This window comes from Callithrix jacchus, chromosome 11 (assembly GCF_049354715.1).
Source record: "Callithrix jacchus isolate 240 chromosome 11, calJac240_pri, whole genome shotgun sequence".
NCBI lineage: Eukaryota > Metazoa > Chordata > Mammalia > Primates > Cebidae > Callithrix > Callithrix jacchus.
This window is the reverse complement of record NC_133512.1, coordinates 67,457,016-67,475,312: the sequence shown is the minus strand read 5'-3', so window position 1 is coordinate 67,475,312 and position 18,297 is coordinate 67,457,016. Positions and strand designations below refer to the sequence as shown.

General features: G+C 36.4%; 1 protein-coding gene across 26 annotated transcripts in view; it reads right to left on the bottom strand.

The window, feature by feature from the left end:
• The window catches only part of CACNA2D1 (calcium voltage-gated channel auxiliary subunit alpha2delta 1), a 500,040-nt gene that overhangs the window by 452,924 nt on the left and 28,819 nt on the right, over positions 1–18,297 (bottom strand). For 11 of the 26 annotated variants that reach the window (XM_078342988.1, XM_078342990.1, XM_078342992.1 and 8 more), the window contains exon 1: positions 14,364–14,503. The exons of the other annotated variants lie outside the window; for them this stretch is intronic. The gene's annotated coding sequence lies outside the window, so the exon portion shown is untranslated. Of the gene's footprint in view, positions 1–14,363; positions 14,504–18,297 lie in introns of those variants that run through there. 26 annotated transcript variants of the gene reach the window in all.

Here is an 18,297-nt window from a genome sequence, read left to right as displayed (position 1 = left end):
TAAAAATTTGTAAAAAAAAAAAAATTATTCTTGATATTCTAAAATGTAAAATCAAAAAATAAACTTGCAAAATAACTAGACATGTGAGTTACTGATATATATGATTTGCATGCAATGTTTTATTTACAGATAAGTAGACACCTCATAGACTTCAACCGCAGCCTCAGTGGGAAATGAGCAGCAGCAACCCTTTATTGAAATAAGAATTAGGGAGCAACAGAAAGGTAGAGTGAGAATAGGCAAAAATAAATTTGCCAAAGGTCAAGGTGAGAAATAAACAAAAATGTTTTGAGACTGTGCTGAGAAGTATGCAATGCAAATAAATAAAGTGTATGAAGTTCACCAATAGAGGCAAGTAAAAGGTAGACTGGGACAAGGAGGAGGGCGGTGTTAACCATGGGGCGAGAACGGAGCGAGAAGGGTCAAAGAGGACTCCAAAAGACACATTTCCAGATATGTCTACCTGCATTTTAAATCACGATCCAGTGATTTTTTTTATCTTATTCCTCATGTACTTTGCATGCTTTATGTGTCAAAGGAAATTGTAAATCATACTGAGCTTAGAAGAAGTGACAAAAAGAGAAAAAAAGAAAAAAGGAGAGATCTAGATGAAGGGATGGAGGAAGAGAAAGAGGGAGAAAGAAAGGAGGAAACAAAGGAAAAACAGGAAGAAAAGAAACAAGGGAGAAAGAAAGGAAAAATAAAACTGACGTTTCTCTGTATTAAATGAAATCTGTCATTATAGATGATAGCTAGACAGACAGACAGATGGAAATGAATAGATATAGGTAGCCAGGTTATCAACAGCCAAGATCATTACCAGTTGGCTTCAAAGACATTTTTTGAGAGTGGTGTACCTTGTATCATTTCTGAAGCAGCATAAGCGGGTGGTTTATTTGGGGTAAGATTTTAGGGGCGTTTTGGGTTTTGTTTGCCTGGGTGTTTTCCCAAAATCCTGTTTCATAAAGATTTCTCAAATTCAGGATGAACCCAACCATTAGAAGTAAAACAATCAGCTGATTTTCTGAGACAAAGAGAAGTGAAGTAGAACAGAAGAAACAGAGGTTCAAGGCAATTTCAAACTTTTATTAGTGAGCATGTACGTAAAGCTGTAGCTCTCCCCTCTGGGTTTGACTAAGGGAACCAACCCTTAGAAACAAATGTGCTGTACCAGAGGGAGGGCCTTTCTCTAAAACACCAGCTTCATTATTTTTTTATACTTCTTTCACCTTCAGCCATAATAATAAAACCTAATAGTAAAAATTAGCATTTCCCATATTTGTTGGTTGCTACTATCTCCAATATTGCTAAGAATTCTGGGAAGTGGTATACTACTGAAGCATCCTATGGGTACATAATATAGTCATTCCACTTTGAAGATCTGTTCAAAACAATATATCGAATTCCTGATACAGAGAGTACTAACCTAAACACTAAAAAACACAATATAAAATTAAAAAGACAAAAAACACAACTCTGATGGAATACATGATATGATGCAGTAAACTGAGCTAGAGAGAAGTAAAAGATATTTTCCTGGTATTGCACACCAAGCAAGTGGCAAGGTCAGTGTCAAACGGTCTGATTCCAGCACGGCTTTCCTTACACTGTGTGCTTTGCTGCTATGGAAGCTAACGCTTACTTGCCAGGGGTTATCCATGGCATTCTGCTTTTCAGATTTTAATTTTTCCACTCCATATTATATTAGTAGTAATTCAATATAATGTAGTTACATCTTTAAAAAACCCTCTAAGCACATGTCTCAGAGAAGCATGTAAGGTACTTCAATTACTATAATTATTTCATTTAAATTCATTGATAAAATGTGTATTTTTAAAGTGACTGAGGAACTGAACTGAGTATTATGCTGTTCATGGATATGAACAATAGCTGAGTACAATTAATAGACTATTTAGGTACAATTAATAGTCTGAAGGAAGTTGGAATAACATGCATGCCCATCTGCATTTATAATACAATACATCAGATCACGGTCAATGTTTAGTATTATAATAAGTATGTATTTTCTCAGCCTATGGAACTATTTTCTAGCATAAAGAACACAGTAACTCATTTACCTACTTTGCGTCTCAATCATTGGTGTAAAAAATTAAAATGGGCATAAGACACATTCCCAACATTTGTTTGAAAGGCTTAAGGGAGATGATATACATGAAAATCCTATGCAGACTACAGAATACAGTGTCCTTTTTTATTTTTGCTTTTCAGGATTACAGAATTGTTTGTACTTTCTAATATATTTTATCACTTTTAGTAATTACCAGTTAAAATGTTTCTATGCATAACTCAAGATAAAAATAATTTGCCCCTAACTCCTTTAACCAACCTCAAGGTTTAGTAGCCACTTTTTCTGAGTTGAAATTACCTTTTCAACTTTCATAGAGGTCCTTTATTCTCTAAGCTTTCTCTTCCCAGGCTTGGCACGGTGGTTCAAACCTGTAATCCCAGCACTTTGGGAAGATGAGGCAGGAGGATTGCCTGAGCCCAGGAGTTTGAGACTAGCCTGGACAACATGGCGAGACCCCATCTGTATAAGAAATAAAAAATTTGGCCAAGATTGGTGGCTTACGCCTGTAATCCCAGAACTTGGTGGGGCTGAGGTGGGCGAATCACCAGGTCAGGAGATCCAGACATCTTGGCCAACATGGTAAAACCTCGCCTCTACTAAAACACACACAAAAAAATCAGCCAGGCATGGTAGCATGCCTGTAGTCCCAGCTACTCAGGAGGCTGAGGCAGGAGAATCACTTGAACCTGGACGGCGGAGGTTGCAGTGAGCTGAGATAGTGCCACTGCACTCCAGCCTGGACAACAGAGGAAGACTCAGTCTCAAAAAAAGAAAGAAAGAAAGAAAGAAAAATTTAAAAATAAATAAGCAAGATTTCTCTTTTCAAATCCAGGTTTAGTGTAATTTCAAGCAATGTACAATTCCAGATATAATCATAGTTCCATAATCGGGCTCTTTAAAAATGAAGGGGAATATTTGGATAGTCTTAAATCAGCTCAAATTTCTCAAGGTTGATTCACCACTTTGTGGCTATACAATGTCTGCCCTGAGGGCTCCTTGCACTAGCTACTTTTTTTTTTTTTTTTTTTTTTATGAGACAGTCTCACTCTTGTCACCCAGGCTGGAGTGTAGTGGCACGATCTCGGCTCACTGCAGTCTCGCCTCCTGCATTCAAGCCATTCTCCTGCCTCAGCCTCCTGAGCTGGTTGTACAGGCACACACCACCATGCCCAGCTAATTTGTGTGTTTTTAGTAGAGACAGGATTTTACCATGTTGGCCAGAATGGTCTCAATCTCCTGACATAGTCATCTGCCCACCTCGACCTCCCAAAGTACTGGGATTACAGGCATGAGCCACCACACCCAGCCAGCTACTTCTTTACATCTCAATAGCTATCGCTCAATTTGTAATGCTGCCCGTCACCTCTGTTCACTGTCTGCATCCTTTTACATGAAGCTCATTATTATCTTGAAGCTTGACTTTCCTGGCAGTAGTCCTGCTACTTCCTGTATCCAAACAATGAAGCAAATCCAACTATAATTTAACCAAGGCCTAAATTACGACTCAAAATATTAAAGTGTCTGGAAGCAATATAATAGGCTTGGAAGAAAAAAATATCTGTAGAAAACAAAACTTTGCTACCTCCTCGTGGATGTCAGAAACTAAGGTTCTTTTCCATTCATAGTCCTTAACTGAAAACAAGTCCAACAGAATTCCAAACTAGAGATTAAAGTCCAGTCACATCTTTTCAGACAATTTCTGACACTGTGAACTTAAATTCTTTTCTTTTTGAACTCATGCATTGATTTCTTCATGTCTTTCACCTGTTTCTAGGTTTTTCATAAAAGCTGCATGGTCCTCCCCAGCAGCCTCCATTCCACCCTGAGTACCAACCAAAATCATGTGGTCTTGGAACCAAAATCCAGATAGAGGAGCCTTTAACCAATAACTCACTTTCCCCGAAAGGATTTTGGCTTCTGCTAATCATCAGCTCTTGATATCTTTCCAACTAACAAGCTCCCTGCCCTCGCATGTATTACCTGTATCACTGCATTTGTAATTAAAATAACATGAATATTCTTTTATGAATCTAAAATTAGATTTTTATTTTAACATACATATATTGAGTATATTTTAATCTTCTCTTAGCTCTTTATTCTTTTGACATTTTTTTGGCCCTCAGTTTTCTTTCTTTGAATATATTTATCTAACGTATATTTGTATTTATGGAAGTATTTTTAGATTACAAGTGATTATTCCTAACGATATTTTTTTTGCCTAGAATTGAGCATCTTAAAATGCAGAAGCAGAGCACACAAAGGAGTGAAGAGATACAAAGGCAAATCAATGATTACAATATGATGCAATAAGGGTTTTCATGAGGTGTCTGTACAAGGAGCAATATTAGTATAGAAGGTAGCAACTGATTCCTTCTGAGGCCAAACCTATTGAGCATATATTGCCATATTAAAGAATGTGCTAAGCACATATGGCCTCACTTAATTATCATTATCATGCTCTGTGACAGGCACTGTTACAATGATGAGACACAGAGAGGCTAAAAAGCAACAGAGCTAACACAGTAGCAGAGTCAACATTCACATTGCTTATTAGATAAAACTCAGAAAGACTAAATGGCTTTTATTAAATGATAAAAGAAGAAAAGGGCAAACCAGGTGGTGGAACAGAATTATGAACAGCCAACAGTCATGGGTATATTAAAAACCTAGTGAGAGATACCAGTGGGATAGGATTAGACAGATGAAGAGAGTGGCTAAGAATGAGGCTTCATAGGCAGGCTGTGTCCAACTGCTTTCACCTGAATATCTAAAGATGAAGTCATTCCTTAAACATTTAGACTGTGCAATGCCAAGGTTAAACCACAACTATTAAAGAAGGAAGGGCTCGATAGCCTTAGAGCCCCAGTGCTAACATTTAGGGGAGAGACTAAGAAGGTGAGGAAGGAAGAACACAGCTGGAAGAGAAAGATCTCTATTTCTTCATGATTTTTATTGCAGCAAATCAGCAAATTTACTACTATCTATAATTTAACTGTCTTTGCCACAGTGAAGACAGACATCGTTCCATTTAGGAATGTGTAGCAACAGAATTCTCAAGTCAGAGAAAGAATAAGTTTCTTTGAAATTCTTAATTATGTGATGAGTAAATATATATGTGTGTATGTGTGTGTATGTGTACACTCACACTAATATATCCATAGAATTAAAATGCTGTTGCTAGACACAACAAAAAATAAGTATCACTTTACAGATGCTTTATTCATTTCTGAGTGAGGTCTCACTACCACTATAGTTTTTTTCTTCCTTTCTTTTTTCTTTTCTTTTTTTTTCAGATAGGGTCTTGCTCAGTTGTCCAGACTGAAATGCAGTGGCATAATCATAGCTCATTGCAGCCTCAAACCCCTTTGCTTAAGGGGCCTTCCCACCTCAGCCTCCTGAGTAGCTGGGACTACAGGCAGCACCACCACGCTGGCTACTTTTTTTAATTTTTTGTAGAGATGGTGGTCTAAACATGTTGCCTACGCTGGTCTCAAACTCCTGACCTCAAATGATTCTCCAGCCTTGGCCTCCCAAAGTGCTAGGATTACAGGCATGAGCCACCACACTCGGCCCTCTTCTCCCTTCTTTTTTCCTTTCTTCTACCTTTCTTTCCTTCCTTCCATCCTTCCTTCTTTTGGTATTCCTTTTATTTTTCATTCTCTCTTTTAATTATAAGCTGAGGTTATTTTTATAATGGAACAGAGAACCTTCTACATTTGAACCACCAATTCAAATTAGATCAACACACTCACCAATATCTGGCTGCTTTGTGATTAGCATGAAACAAAGTAAAGTTTAAAGTCTCATAAAAATCAGAATCAGCACTAAAAGGCACTCTTGTCTCCACTCAGTTCTATTTTTGTATTGTAACTTAAAAAAAACTCTGTTTTATTGGGAGGCTGAGGTGGGCGGATCACCTGAGGTCAAGAGTTCAAGAACAGCCTGGCCAACATGGCGAAACCCCTTCTCTATAAAAAATACAGAAATTAGCTGGGCATGGTGCCTGGCACCAATAATCCCAGCTACTCGAGATGCTGAGGCAGGAGAATCACTTTAAGCCAGGAGGCAGAGGTTGCAGTAAGCTGAGATCATGCCATTGCACTCCAGCCTGAGGAACAGAACAAGACTCCATCTCAAAAAACAAACAAACAAAAAACTCTGTTTTAAATAGCTTGTAGAAATTGAACTATTTTCACAAGATAGTAAAATAATTTAGAAAAAAAGTTCTTAACTATAATAAACGCCTGTAGGTTTACATTTTTCATTTATAAACAAGCAGATAGGGAGACTGTTGAATCTTTTATTCACAGTTTTTAATCACTTCCTATTTGTAACAGAAAAATACTAATTAGGAGATTCTATCTTCCCCCCCCCCACATTCCCCCCACACACACACATACATACCTTCATTCTTTCAGTTTTGTACCTTCCATCCCAGAAAAAAAAAACCAGGAAGTTTAAAATGGGGCACTTGGGAAGTATCACTGCAATTGACCCCTACCTTCACTATACTAAAGGCGTCTAAACTGTAATAGGAAATCTTCTACATTTAAGTCACTAATTTAAATTCCTCCAGATTTCCAGGTTTGCAGCATCACTTACTTATTCACTTATTCGGCCAAATTTGATTAGCACCTACCATAGGCAAGCCACTCTGTTCGGCATTAGAAATAAAATGATAAATAAGACATTCCTTTATTCCCTCAAAACGCTGACTTCTAGGGACTGTAAATACAGCATTGAATACAAAGGTAAAAAATTCCATCCTAGTAAAACACACATTTTAATGGGGAAGACAGAAAATGTGACAAATAGGTAAACCATATAGTGTTAAATATATACATGCATAAGAGAAAAATAAAATTGGGAAATGGGATAGGAAGTGTGAGAGCAGAGTTGTAATTTTAGGGAGGTAGACACTGAGTAGGGAAAGGCAATCTTTTCCTAAAAACTATGGCCATACAATGTGATAGACGCTGCTAACCAAGTGATTGACAGCATGCAAAGATTACATAACAGAAAGAAGCTATGATTGTTGGAAAAATCAGAGGGAAGAAATCATCTGAATTCCGAAAGGGCAGATGACATTCACAAGGAGGCTGGGAGACAACAGGCAAAGGAACAGCATATACAAAGTCAGAGAGGCAGCATTTAGCGAATAACTTTTATTTATCAGCAGATAGTAGCAATTATCATTTAATTCAGAATGTACCATGTTCCAGATACATTCACACATCATCTTTATTAACCCTCACAATAAATCTATGGGCTTATTAATAGTATTCCCATTTTTAAAATAAGAGCAATACCAGAATGAAGATAAAGGAGAGAGTTAAAAAATAGGTTGAGGTTAAAGGGTTTGAATGTTATACTTTAAACAATGAGTCAACTGAGTTTTAAAATAAAGTCATAAAATAAGATCCGAAGTTACAGCTTTTTAAAATTGTAGACTGCAGTGTGGAGAACAGACCACTGGGGCTGGCAGGCAGAATGACAATAATTGTTTATAATAACAAAAGGCCATAATGTAGTTAAAATGTGGCCAAGGCTTGATCTGAGCCAATAATCATGGGAAAATTAAAAGTAGGATAAGAAAAACCCAGTAGCCGACTAAATTTGGGTGGAAGGGGAATGGAAAGGCACAAAAAGGGGAGGTATTCAGCCAATTCTAAATATACTAACTTAGAATATCTAAAGGGTGACATTATTAGCAAAGAAAAAGAAGGTAAGGGGAGAAGACTGGGAGAAGAGAATGCAGATGAAAAGTGCTCTAATTTTGAACTTCTTAAATACAACTTAGTGATACTTAAGTCAAGATACCCAGTGGACCTCGAATGATGACCAGACTGATCAGAAAAACATTTTGGAGTTAATATATTTCAGAATTGTTAGCAAGTATATCTTTGTATTGGTTAGAAAGACAAAAAACTCAAATTGCTTATACAAGTAACGTAAACTCTTTTTGGCCAGCTATAAAATCCCTAAAAGTAAGGTGGACGTTCAACTGTAGTTTAATTAGGACTCCTGTTCTCTTTCTCTCCAGGTGTTTTCAATCTGTCTTCTTCCTTGTATCATGTCATCATGGTTTCACTTAGGGTAGCAAAATCATGTAGCAATCCCCAATTTTATATCTGCATCCACAAAATCCAAAAGAGAAATATTTTCTTTGCTACTTATTGAAAAATAGTGCTAGACATCTTTCTAGAACAACTTGGGTGTCATTCCCACCACTGGCAAGGTTGAAGAGATTTCACTGATTAACATGGAATCAGCATGCCTACTCCAAACTATATGGATACTGCATCATGGGGGAACACCAGAATTAATGCTGGGGAAGCAATCCCAGTGTCCTCCTCCATCTCCCTCCAAGGCTGACAGTGGCTAATTGTTCCAATACCCAGCAGGAGGAAGTTTTTATGAAGTCACATTTGAAACAAAAAAGTATTTTTCTGAGATTGACCAACTTTTTAGAACTGAGCTTCCAATATCACACAAATCCAACTTCACTTTTTTACCAGAGGTAATGACAAAGTAAATATTCAGGCCATATGAGAAAATATGTTTAAAATATTTTTTTAAAGTACTTATTTTTTTTAAAGTACTTATTTTTTTAAAGTACTTATTATTTAAGTACTGAATAGTTTTCATAAATGTCAATGAAGAAAGTCTATTGGTGTTAACTAAGAATTCACTTTCCTCTTCCTCTATATTGCCTCTCACCCCAATCCCTACAGTGACTCAGTCACCAAAGGACGATACCAGACTAAAGAGCCGAATTCTTGGATGTTCCTGTGTTCCTGTGTTCAAAGGAACACTGACCAAAGAGCTGAGTTCTTGGACGGAGTTCTAAACAAGTTCTGGAAACTCTGGCCATAAGAGAGACATGGAAATAGCCGATAAAGGCCTGTCACCTGAAGAAAATTCATGGTTGCAATGAGGACACAGAGTGACACGTGCGGCCAAGACGGCACGGCAGGAACTTGGATAGCAAAGGATCTGTAGTGGGGACAAAGGTCAGAACAGATTAGCTTCATTTCAAAGAATGCTACATGAAGTCTTCCTTTCAGAAGCCTAGAACTGCTTAGGCCTGCCCCAGATCTTAACTGACACCCTTGGTTAAAATGAGTTATGGAAGAATCCTTAAAGGAGTTTACGTTAATTGTTAACTAGCTTAGGTTTTCTGCTATGATTGTTAATAAGGGGTCAAGGCTGAAATGAGGCACAATTATGGGGGGGAAATAATTAGTTATATTTCCTGCACACTTGCTTTTGGAACGAGTTACAGAATTTTATTTAAACCAAAATCTAATTCCACACTTGGCACCATTTGGTAACTTTTTAAAACTAACTCATTATTTCAGACCCCAGTCAATACTACTAATTTTACAACTGCAGAAAAGAAAATCATTAAACTGCACCCTATGTCTCATGCAGTGTCATTCTGTCGTCAACAAAAAAGATATTTGCTGGATCAGTGAGTCCAGAGAGAGTGGTGATTTGCCAAGTACCGCCTATCAGAGTACTGAGCATTTAGGGTTAGGTTTCAGCATTTGTTGCTGTCATTCAAGTACTAAATTTACATTTACTTGGGGCAGTGAGTAGAGTCTGAATAGAAGAATCTAAAGCATGTAAGACACTTTCCTGACTTAGCTGATTTTGAGCTGATTTTATTCTCATTGAGCTAGAATGTTTCAAAAATGGTTAAATACAATTTTTTTGGTGTTATGATAATTTTTGTTGAGATAAAATGAGTTAGCATGTAATAGTGATATTCTCTTTATCATTTTTTAAATTATCTAGTCATTTAGAAGTCACTGTTTTTGGGATTTCTGGACATAAAACATGGTCAGTGGTGAAAGGCAATAAATGTTCTCAAATTACAAGTGAAGATGTATGCCTAATTAGACAACAGTAGTAACATAAAAATAATAGATGATTAACATTGTCTTTTTAAATGTATATATCAAACGTATTAACAGCCTTAAAGTGGTCTTTTATTAATAAAAGGACATAAAATTAAGGTTTTAAAATTTAGATACCTATCTAAATTAAGACATTCATATGAGCTAAATTCATGCAAATGGAGTTATATTTAAGAATCTGGGAGAAATTACCTTATTTCTAAGTAAAGACTTTACAACATCCCTGGGAAAATGAACACTGATCTTATAACAGGCTACTGAATAGGAAAATAAATGACCAAGTCTAGAAGATCATACTGTGGCTGAGTGATGAATAGATATGCTATTTGTGAAAGCTAGAAGGAGATTCCAAGGAATGACATAGTATGTACTTACGTATTACAAAATGTAAATTATCATGACTGCATAATTGAAGCTACTTTTCAAGTGTGGGGATTATAGACGGAATGGTGTCTGGTGGAATACATTCTCCAACCTATCATCAAAGAGAGTCACATCCTCACTCTTTCCACCTTTGGGTTTATAGTTTACATGCCTGTGCTATATATAAAAAGAAAAGAATGTATTTTAGAGAAGCCCTAGCTCAGAAAGCCTAGCTTTGATGTTCATTTTACTGCTTTTGGCAGAGCAAGTCTTTATCTGTTTTAATCTTAGAAGCTTTTTTTTGTCTCATTAATTTGTTAATTTTAGGCTTTCCACTTTCTTTTCAACTTTCTCCAGATAATTCCTCTGAAAAAAATAAATAATAATTATAATGAATCAATGTATGCTTTAGTAATTTCAAATGATAGGTCCACGTATATAAACACCATCATAACAACTTATTACCCTATTTACTACCCCTCTACAAATATGATAAAGAGGCCTTACTGGAAGATCCATTAATAACAGAAGTTTTCTGTCCCACCAAAGAATGTGATAGATATAGACAAAGAGCTTCAGCACAGCTGAAATTAACAACTGCCTGACAGGTGTCTTCAACTCTGCTCAACTGAATTCTGTGACATCAGCTTACCAGAGAGCACACATATAAGGTGTGTGAGCTCACTTTGCTAGACTATGAAAACGCATTTGAAATTCAAAGAGGAAATAGAAAATGAATTTGACAACCATTTTTGAGTACCTTTCCTTGGGTTAGAGTTTTTTATATCACTAAATAGGCAAAGTAAGATATGAGTACACTAAATGACTCATATTTCTTTACTTCTATAAAATGTAATCCTCTCTTAAATATTGAAAGATTAGTACTGTTTATTAATTGATTTTTCTTCATGGTCTGCACATTAGTCACAAAAATGACTTAGGAGCAATGCTTGGTAAAATTTTTGAATGAAGATTCCTTTTAACAATGATACTGATTTATGATCTTTAAAAAATGATACTGATCCTTGAAAACACCTATCTGATCTTTAAAAAGAATTTGAAGGGAAATTTTTACATTAACAAAAATGCTATTATAAATTCATGAAGATTTCCAACTACAATTTATTAGTAACAACAGCATTGACATGGTTGAAAAATTACAAAAAATACTATGAATAAGACAATTTATGTGGGAAAAACACAAATAAAACACAGCATCTGCACTATACATATCACAGTGTATCAACTAAAAGAATCCTCTAGGTAAGCGTTAATTAATACAACTCTATTCTCAGGGACTAGACACTGTAGAACACAGCACATGTTCAAGAAATCATTTTTTAATGAATAATCATTTTTATTTTTTATTGAACTGACATAGCCCACATATCCCTGACAGATTAGCCTTCTAAAATACCCAGAAGATATTCCTCCTTCAATAATATTCAATGGCCCCCAGTTCCATCAGAATAAAATATATTCTTTGCATTAAAAGGACTCATAATCCAGCTTGTGTGTGTTTTTTTTTTTTTTTTTTTTTTTTTTTTGAGACAGAGTCTCACTTTGTTGCTCAGGCTGGAGAGCAGTGGCACAATCTCAGCTCACTACAATCTCAGGTTCAAGTGATTCTTGTGCCTCAGCCTCCTGAGTAGCTGGGATTACAGGCACTGACCACCATGCCTGGCTAATTTTCACATTTTTAGTAGAGGTAGGGTTTCACCATGTTGACCAGGCTGGTCTCGAACTCCTGACCTCAATTGGACTGCCACATCGGGCTCACAAATTGCTGGGCTTACAGGCATGAGCCACCACACCCGGCTTCTCCTTATACTTTGTCTCTTCCCATATTCCTTTATATGAGGCAGCACAGCAGAGTGAAAAGAAAACTGCTTTTGAGATTAGAATGGCTGCTGGGACTGTACATAAAACCTGACTTACTAATGTATGATACTGGAAATTCTTTAAACCTCTCTTTTTACTAAATAAAGGTAATTAATACCTGACGGAAGTTGTAAACATTAGAATAATAAAGATGCACTCAGCACATACAGCACAGAACAGAATCAGGGTATGTACTTTGACACTGTTGAGATAACTCTCTCTTTTTTCAATCAAGTTGTATACTTTCTACTTTTGCTTAGTATTTTCTTCCTTCTAACTTCACACTGGAAAATCCACCCTGTTGTACTAGAACCTAAATCCTATTCCATTTTGTAAGTCAAATGAAAAGCCACTGTTTCGGAGAACCACCATATTCAAGTACCAGGCAGTTGTAAACATAGGGTAATCAACTAATCACAGATGGTCCAAAGAAATTTTATGTACAGAGAGAAGACCATATAAGGCACTTGTAACTAGCAACAAAGCTTCAAAGATACTACAGCTTTAAGGGAAAAGAAGTGATGGGGAGGGTGGCAAACCGACAACATGGTTAATTTCATAAATATTATAGATTCTGTGAAGGCTCTGTGACCTCATGAGCCCAGAGTTGTTCTCTTTCTGCATTCATTATTGAACTACTGTACATAGCTGTGAGACACATACAGCTTTGAAATTATTTCTTTGGCTATATCTGTTAGTTCCCCAGCTTGTAATCACTTGAGAACAAATAAAAGGCCAAAATCCATAGTCTCTCCATCAGCACCTTCTACATAATTGGTATTCAACAAACATTTGAGTGACTATTACTTGTAGATTATCAGATAATGAAAGCCTTGTGACATTTTTTCAATTAATGTTAGCACATTTTACAGTGTTGTTTTCTGCATGTCATGCAAGCCAAATATAAGTGGATGCAAATGATTCTGACTACACCTTACAGAGGTCCCCAGTTTTTTAAAGGTCTATTTCTTCTGGTAGCTTCTTAATACAGGTAACTGAAATATGAATAAGTGAGGTGTGGTACCCAAGATGATGCAAGTACTAGCAAAAGCAAAAACTAGTTACTGATATGTTCTCTTATTCAGTGGTTCTCAACCTTAGCTATACACTAAAATCATCTGGGTAGATTCTTAAAAATACCAACGCCTAGTCAATTACCCTAATCTCTAGGGTGGGGCTGAGGCATTAGTAACTTCTTAAAATTCTCCAGGTGATTCAAATGTGTATCTGTGGTATAAAACCTCTGTACCTCTTGTAATTCCAATGAGCAATGTGATTGCTAAGAGTTCCTGAGAAAGTCATTGCCTAAGGTTTCTTCTGTGCACTATCGTTTTCTGGGTTTTAAATATTTAAGTATGGTCATGCATCAATTAGTGATAGGGGTACATTCTGAGATATGCATTGTTAGGCGATTTTGTCATTGCGCAAACATCATAGAGTATACTTATACAAACTTAGATAGTATAGCCTACTACTGGCAAAAGCAGAAAGTACACAGCTAAGTTGTATGGTATAGCCTATTGCTGCTAGGCTACAAACAACATGCTACTGTACTGAATACTGTAACACGATGATAAGTGTCTATCTTTCTAAACATATGTCAAAATAGAAGGCCACAGTAAAAATACAATATTACAATCTCATGGGATCACTGCCACATATGTGGCCCACCAGTGAGCAAAATGTCAAAATTTGGCTCATATATTTGAAACTGTGACTCTTTACCTCTTAAATTACTACACTTACTTTTCTCCTAAGTAGCATGCTTTAGATAAATCTCTAAATGATAGTTCCTCTCATTTCTTCAGAAACATAAAGACACATGCACAATTTTCGTAGAAAAAAAAGTGCTCTGTTTTATTATGAGAAAAGGTATGTTTGTGTGATTTGGGACTTTTTATGATATCTGCTTAGGTTGTGTAAGGGAGGCCCTAAAATATAGCTTTTCATCCTTTCCTTATGAATCAATCCATCATAGCAGTTTAATCCATTTTTTATTAAACATTGTTTATCACTTCTATACTGCTATCTATCCAACACCTTTTATTCAGACTGGCTTAGCCTTAAGAAAAAAACCAACGCATGTTAACAGGCAGTAGAAAAATTACCTCTTTCATGAGCTCAGTGGTCTGAAGGTGCACGCTACATCAGGGGTGGCTGATGCCAGGTGGCTGGCTTGCGACACTTAGGAAGTCCCTCACACCTGTCAAGAGAGGCAGAGACTGCAAGAGAGAAGCCGAATCTGACTGAGCAGGCGCAGAAGGGCAAACCCTGCTCCCAACTGCTGCTAGCAGAGCTCTAAAAATAAAGCGACAAAAGCACGGGGAAGGCAGAATGAATTCTTAACACTTGTACTCTTCTATTTCTGTCTGTTACGAAGCAGGTGATCTCAGTACCAAGCGATGAGTCTTTTAACTTTCTATATCCCTCACTTTCAGAAATGATCCTCATGACTGCATTCATTCCAGCTGTTTCAAATTCATAATCATAAAAAGAATCTTTTTTAATCTTTCAAGACTGCCCTCTCTCTCACAGGATTACATTCTAAAATAACCTTCTTTGATATTCATTTGCCTATTTTACTTTGAAGATTTTTTTTCACATGTATTATTCTGGAAAACAAAATGTTTACTCCATTAATACTTTATTCTTTGAGAGAAGCAAGAGTTTTAAAAGCCATTCCTTTATCTAGAGAGATGGCAGTCTAAATGTCTTCCAGTTAACAACCATCAGTCTAGAGAAAGTGAAACTATAAACTTGTTAACAACATCTTTTAATGGCCCTCCATGTAAGGCCATATTTCTCATAAATGCCGAGCAGCTCTGCCTGAAAGGGGAATGTAATGTAGTGGTTGAAAGTTTGAAATCAGATAGACATGAATTACAGCCTTGCCCCACTATTATTGTCAATATAGTCCAGAACAGGTGATTTAACTGCTCAACACTTCAGTGTCTTCATTTATTAAAAAAGAGAAAATAATGTCTTTCCCTGTTTTACAGAATTGAGACCAGAATTAAATAATATAAGCAAAACACTACCATACTGCTTGGTATCTAGCACTCAACAGATGCCACCAATTGTTATTATTGCTAACAACAAATTTATAGCCAAATAAACACCTGATGGCTCAAAAGATAAAGAAGCAATATTATCTAAAATGTTGCTGACATTTTTCAATAAGCACCTAATATGTACATCCAAGAATCTAAAACCTCAAAGCCTTTTCTCCATATAGGTATGTGGACACCTTGCCTCTTCCCATTCTTTCTAGCATATGGAGCAGAAAAGCTAGAAGTAGAAAATATCTTGGGGAATTTTTCCTCAGTAGAAGTCTTCACTGGAGAAACTTCAGCACCTTAATGCATTTCTCACAACAGGCATGCACAGGACATGTCTAAATTTGTTGAGAAGTAACATAATTTTTCAAAGCAATTGAGAGTACCTAAAGATGTTAAACTCCTTACCTCAAGCCAAAATGAAAACTAAATCACACACCCACACCCACACACATACACACAGACACACCATATCTGAATTTGCAAATCCAAAAAAAATCCTCTTTCATAGTTAATTATTACCTCTTTACCTCTATCTCAAATGGTTCTATTGAGCTGCCATCCACATAGATGTCACCAAACACATGACAGGTAGTTTTTAAAAGTAAATTTTGATCAAGACACCAGGCCTGTATTATATACTTCAATATATCATGTACACAATAAATATATACAATGTTATCTGTGCATTAAAAACACAAAAACAAAACAGGCCACATCTCACAGGTATTTGTATCTAGACACATGATCAGTCTTCCAGAAACCATTCAGGGCTTTAGGATTCCACTTACATGTTTGCAACTGTGTTCAAAACTATCAGTGCCTGTATCTTTTTTTTTTCTTTTTTTGAGACAGAATCTTGCTCTGTCACCCAGGTTAGAGTGCAAAGGCACAACCTCAGCTCACTGCAACCTTCGCCTCCAGGTTCAAGGAATTCTCCTGCCTCAGCCTCCCAAGTAGCTGGGATTACATGTGTGCACTATCAGCCTGGCTAATTTTTTATATCTTTAGTAGAGATGAGGTTTTACCATGTTGGCCAGGTTGGTCTCAAACTCCTCACCTAAAGTAATCTGCCCACCTCCACCTCCCAAAGTGCTGGGATTACAGGCATGAGCCACTGTGCCTGGCCTAGTGCTTGTAACTATTTAAACCATTTTCTCTGATTTGGTTGTCAAAGAACATGGAAATCATTTGTTAGTCTCTTGGTAACTACTCAGTTTATTTTTGAAATATATACCAAGAATTGATGATTTTCTGATCAGAAAATCATCAATTCTTGGTTATAAATGGGGAAAACAATGCAGAAACCTGTTAAAAAGTACTTAGTATTCAAAAAGTCTATTTAGAGTGAACATTATACATTTCCCATAAGATTATCAAAACATTGTGTTAAATTCAGAATTCAGAATAACAAAATATTTCCCAAGTTATTTTTGTCAAATGACAAAAGAAGAAAGCTCTAAAATGTTTATAAGCCATTCAAAGAAGCATTAAGTTTGTTAAAAGTGAAGAATTTAGTTTGCTAAATTCTCTTACCTGTAATAATTTAACCTTAAAAATTAGAGAAGTATTATTATTTGAATCAGCCCCATATCTATATATTATTTCTATGTTTTCAAGTCAAACAGATTTTTTAATTTTTTTGAGATGGAGTCTTGCTCTGTTGCCAGGCTGGAGTGCAGTGGATTAATCTCAGCTCACTGTAACCTCCGCCTCCCAGGCTCAAGTGAGTCTCCTTGCCTCAGCCTTCCAAGTAACTAGGACTACAGGTGCACGCCACCATGCCCAGCTAATTTTTGTATTTTTAGTAGAGACGAGGTTTCACCATTTTGGCCAGGATGGTCTTGATCTCTTGACCTTGTGATCCACCCACCATGGTCTCCCAAAGTGCTGGGATTATGGGTGTGAGCCACTGCGCCAGGCCAAGTCAAACAGATTTTTATAGACTACCTCAGTATTTCTTACATAACATTTCCAAGTAGTTCTTAGTTAAACATTTCTTAGTCAATCACTTTTAATCTTTTATATTTTGTCTGAGGAACAATTTTTGTATCTGTGCAAAATAAACTTTGTATTAACTTATTAATTTTTCATCTCATCCAACATTTACCCAAGGAAAATGGGTCATCAGCAAGTTTTTTTCTACTCATGCCCTGGTTTCTCTGCCAAAGAAGTGTTGTGTCTGCATTTAAGGCCACGGCTGTGAAGTGCCTCTTCCGAGTCTTCCCACCTCTGCCTGGCTACAGAGCTTCACCCTCGTGATCCACGTCTCCCTGGGGAGCCCCAGGACAATGGCTGACACTGGGTTTGGTTCTCAAGCCCCATCATTCCTTAGGAAAATAAATGCTTGTTCTATTATTCATACTTGGCAGGAAAACATTTGTTGAGATATTACCATTCTTTCCCAAATGGCTACACTATAAAAAACAAATCTTAATTGCAATCAAATCCTTTGTAAAGACAAAGTAATTTAGGAAAAATATAAAGCTTTTAAGGTGGTAGATATAAATACTTAATGTGTGAATTGTTGTTAAAATGAGCCTATAAATGATCTAAGAAACAGTCTTGTCCTATTGGCTTTGTTTCTTCAGACACTAACACACGGCTTGAACTATGATGGGAAATGCCTATTAAATTATTTGATCAATATATATACAGACACACATATACTCACTAACAAAGAACATAACATATATATAAAATAAAAATATACTTTGAATGATTTTATTGATGATATAATATCCTGAATAACATTAATAACTTACATCTACCAAAACTTTAACTAATGAAGTACTAGAATAATAATCTAAGACATAAAAAGAGTACAGTCAAAATTTTATTTGGTCGGTCAACAAGTAAACCTGGAGGCAGCTTATGGAGCAAAATCATAGCACGCAATTACTGGTGTCTGAACTAGATGATGTCTAAACTTCATTTCAGATACAAGATGAGCTCAGAATAGAGCAGTCCTCAACAGCCCATTCTC